The following is a 5,108-nucleotide window of genomic DNA, read 5'->3' on the forward strand; positions in this document are numbered from 1 at the left end:
TGGCATGTCTCATTCTCTCTCTCTCTCTCTCTCTCTGCCCTTTCAACAATTTCTCTGGATGGCCCAAAAATTCTAATCTAATATTAGAGGTAATAACACCTCCTTAAGTATGCTTGACTTTCTCTTAAATCCATAAGAATGATGGCGCCTTGCTTTATTTGCCCTGCAATGTGTAGCCACATATTTATTGCTTAATGCCATCATTAATGGCAAGAAAGGTTAGAGCGTACCCATGCTGTTTCATGTTTCCGCCCTGTTTCACGTTAGTGCCTTCAGCTAATATTTTAAAAAATGTACATGACAGTTTTCACGTCCAAGTCAGCCTGAATTAGTTTCAAATTTCATAAAAGAGAATCCATGATTGAATCTAAGTTTCAATCCAACATCTGTGTGTCTTTCATAAACTAATTTTGCCACCAGGCAGTTCGAGGGCATAGCAAATGCCAGACGCAAGAGACAACGGTTTCTGAATATCTAGCCAAACCCAGTGGGAAATTTGTATGTATGGTAAGAGAGAGAACATGTTAGGATCACTTTCCCAGATAGCATTAAGAAGACCACTTTCAGGGGATGGTGGTGGAGAGGTATCATATGAGTTTTGCTAGGTCTCTTGAGGCTGCTTGAAGAGAAAGGAAAACAATAGAACTGCTATTAGAGAAGCACATCTGCAGAGCTGGAATCAGTGCAAAAGTCAGAGAGTTTCAATAAATTCTACAGAGTTCCAAGTCTGTTGAATGAGTAGAAGACATGTTCCCTCCCAATAGTGTCATATCCCACATACGGTGCTTCTAGACTGTAGAAATAATGCAGTTTGACACCACTTTAACTGCCATGGCGCCAACCTATAGAACCCTGGGATTTGTAGTTTTGTGAGGTAGTTGCACTCTTTGGCAGAGAAGGCTAATGGGAACCCTGGTGGTGCACAGGTTACATGCCAGTATTGCAGCCATTCACAGCCACAAGGTTGTGAGTTTGATCCCAGGGTCTACTCAGCCTTGAATCCTTCCATAGGTCACTAAAATGAGTACCCAACTTGTTGGGGACATATTGTAAACCACTTAGGGAGGGCTTAAGTGCACTGATAAGTGGTATAGAAATGCCCTTGCTATTGCTATATTGCTAATTTGTAAAACTACAAACCCCAGGATTCCATAGGTTGGAGCTATAGCACTTCAAGCGGTGTCAAACTGCATTACCTCTACGGTGTAGCTGCACCCAGTGAGATGATGCTGATGCAGATTCAACCCTTCCGTAGCACTAACATGGATAAGAAGGTTTTAATGTTTAGGGCTACACGATACTCATGTTCAAACATTTGAAAGGAGGTTATAGGGAAGAAGGAGCAAGCTTGTTTTCTGCTGCTCTAGAGATTAGCACATGGTGCAATGGATGCAAGCTACAGGAAAAGAGATTCCACCTAAACATTAGGAAGAACGTCCTGATGGTAAGAACTCTTTGAAAGTGGAACATGCTTCCTCAGAGAGTGAAGGAGTCTCTTTCTTCTCCTTCTTCTTTGGAGGTCTTTAAACAGAAGCTGGATGGCCATCTGTCAGGAGTGCTTTGACTGTGTCTTCCCGCGTGGCAGAATGATGTTGGATTGGATGGCCCTTGGGGTCTCTTCCAACTATATGATTCTATGATAACTTATTGAGGAGGAGAATTCCTGCATGGCAGGGGGTTGGACTGGATGGCCCTTGCGGTCTCTTCCAACTCTACAATTCTATGATTCAAGATGAATCTGGATACTGCGTTTGAATTCCTCTCTGAAGAATCCCAAAGATGAGAGCTCATCAGACTTGTGATCCAAATATCTGGAAGGCACTAGCTGGTTACATTAGACCTATAGTTTGGAAATACTGTATTTAAACTACTTTTGATCATGCTGGCAGGAGGTTTCTAGTGCTGTGGTTCCAAAAGGTAATTTTTTCAAGCTCTGTCTCAGACTACTTAGACTCTCAGTTGGCTCCAGAGCAGACCTATTCTTGTCTCCTTTCAAACTGTCCGACGCAAGTATGAAAACAAACGGTCGCACAAAAGTGCAGCGAGGTGCCTTTGCAACATGTCAAAGACATGTGATGAGCAACACACACCTGAAGATCTGAAGAAACTTGACAATGGATTATAAGAAGGCGGGTAACAGTTGTGCTTCTTTCTCCAAATGGAGCCAAGCTTGAGCTCCATTGAAGCAGCGGAAATGGCACACGATCATTAAGGCTAAAGTATCCCACACTGTTCGGCATCACACTGGGGAAGTTGTGTTGACTTGGGAGTGGGACACAACCTACACAAAGGTCTTTTGAACATTCTCAGTGGGGTTAAGCCACAGCAGTTGGGTTTCTAGCATCATGGAAACATCAGGGGGGGAAAGGTCTGCCCTAGAAAAGGGGAAACAGAATACAACTGTTTCTTTTTAGCTTGTCCCTGTAGGGCCAAATATACTTACATTGCCTTTGAGACGTCGAGGGAAAATGGGTTTATTGATTGTTTTGCACAAGGGAAGGGTAAAAAAAGCATGTGGCATTTGGAAACTAGTTAGACGGAGACATGATGCTTTTGATTCTGTGTAAAAGACATTTCTCGACCAACAAAAATAAGTCCAATTTATTTACGACCAGTTTATTTAATCTATGCACACAGAAAGCCTTGTTAATGTCTTGAGTTCATTAGGTCCGACAGACAGGAGCAAATGGATTGAAACAATATTGTACTGCTGAAGGAAAGAATATAAAAAGCTAACTGAGATTTGATTCCAAACACACTTACTTGAAAGTAAATCCTGCTGAATAAAATGTGGTTTACTGAAGAACAGAGACGAATCGAATTGTGCCATAACACAAACAAAAGCAGAAGGGCAGTCACAAATGCATAAAAGACCATTAAAATCACAGATAAAGAATATTTAGGAATATTATAATAAAATAAATGAAGATAATGTTTATAGTCAATATGGATAGTGAAAGAGTAGAGATATATACAGAACTAAAGAGAATGTCACAGCTTACAACTAATAGGGGAGGAAACATGCAAGAAATACTTCCAAAAGTAACATTACAAACGTAACAGAAGCTTCTTCAGAAAATAGTTTAACATGAATACCAAAAAATTGAATGAAATTTGTAACAACATGCAAACATACAAAATGGCCTAAATAACCCTAAAAGCCCCAAAGGCACATTTAGCAATGGCCTTTAGTCAAAGGCCTAGCTGAAATAATAGGAAATAAATACATTATTGACCATGGAAAGAGAGTCCTCCCACATCTTAATATCATTTGAACTCAGCACTGCAACCAAAATGTGTTTTGTTACAGTCTGAAGACAGGAAAAAAGGCACTTATCTTTCTCATAACACATAATTTGCTTTTGGAATTTACTAGCAAAGCATTGCTTTGGACCTGGCAAACTATATGCTTTCTATTCTTTTTTTTTTAATGCATGGTGAGGGTTTAAAATGTGTAATATCGCTCTGTGTGTGTGTGTGTGTGTGTGTGTATGCGCGCACACACAAATATATTAAAATCCTAAGGTGAAGAAACAGCCCCAAGTTTGAACAAAATTAACCTAAAAGATTGCAGATGGCAGTTACAAATGGAACCAAAGCCTTCAAATTTATACATTTTTACAACTCTATTTTTTAAAATCAGCATGACGCAGTTGTTACTTAAAGCCACAGGACACCTTGGAGATGACAAGTGCTTCCACTTTGTTGCCAATCGATATCTAATTGACCTTAGGAGGGCTTTAAAATAAGTTAATTGAAAATGGCTCTGGGTTTATAGTATGGAAATCGATTTCATAGAAATGTACAACCATGAACCAGCCCCCCTCCCTTAACAATAATTAATTATCTAGCAACCGTTCATGCTTTCATAATTATGTTAATGCAACCTAGGAAGCATAGGGAATAGAGAAAGTACCCAGATCCCAAAGCCTAGCAAAGTTACAAGATAATCTGTCATTTCTCAATCATGTTTTCCCCCCTACTTCCTCGCTCTTCCAGTTTGGGGGCATGTCTATACCAGCCAAAATACTCTGGGATGCTCCCAGGGCATTCTTCCTTGGGAACTGTAGTTTATTGTGAGCTCTCTGACCAAGAAGCCTAAATGTCTCACAAAACTACAGTTCCCAGAATTTCCTAGCATTGAGCCAGGGCAGTTAAAGCGTTCTCAAACTGGATGATTTCTGCAATGTGTTTTAGAGCTGTGTTTCATCCACTTATATAGTTGCAGGAAGGTGTCCTCACCACTGAGATGTGTTTTGCGCCACAGTGGCTTGTAGCACTTGGTCATTTTTAAAAAAGTAGCTAAACATAACTAGCATCTGAGGACCTGGGAGATTATCGCACTGCGTTCTGAGAACGTTCCGTATCATCACGTGATGAGAACGTTCCTGGAACGGATATTACCGCATTAGTAATCAAAACGTGATCAGAACGGCAGTTTACCGCACTGTGATTCCTTTTTCTTGAAACCGTTCTCAGAACGGTTTGCTATATTACGTTTTGTGGGCTGTGTTCTGATGACGTCGCCACTCAGTGGTTGGACGGCTTGGGAGAGGCGCTGCTCCCAGGAAAGAGGGAAAAGGGAGGCTTGGCTTACTGAAAACCCTCACCTCCCTCCCCCATAGGAATCAATCCAAAAACGGAGTTTAAAAAGAGCAGTGAGCCCTATGGGTCTTCCTCTGGGGAGGCAGAGGATGCTTGGCTATGGGGATGTCCTGCCATCTCTCTCTCTCTTCCCTCTTTCCCCATAGGAATCAATCCAAAAACGGAGTTTAAAAATCTCTCCCAGATGCAAACCCAAAGGGCTCTCCTCTGCTCCTTTTAAACTTCTGGATTGATTTCTATGGGGAAGGGAGGTGGGGGATTTCAGTAAGCCTAGGGACTCTGGCCGGGAGAGTGCTTTTCAGCCTCACTGAGAAGTCTTCCCTCCGAAGATTCCCTTGGGAGGGAAGGAAGGCAAGCGCCCCCCCACCGCTGGGGCTTCATATGCTGGCATATGTTTGAAGAAAATAGGATAAAACCTATGTAACTTGATGGGCCAAGGGCAGAGTCCCCTCCTTGGCAGTCTGGGCTTTAAGGGAGCTCCACGGAGGTCCCTTCAAGCGGAG

The sequence above is a fragment of the Sceloporus undulatus genome, chromosome 7, assembly GCF_019175285.1.
Source record: "Sceloporus undulatus isolate JIND9_A2432 ecotype Alabama chromosome 7, SceUnd_v1.1, whole genome shotgun sequence".
In the NCBI taxonomy this organism is placed as follows: Eukaryota; Metazoa; Chordata; class Lepidosauria; order Squamata; family Phrynosomatidae; genus Sceloporus; species Sceloporus undulatus.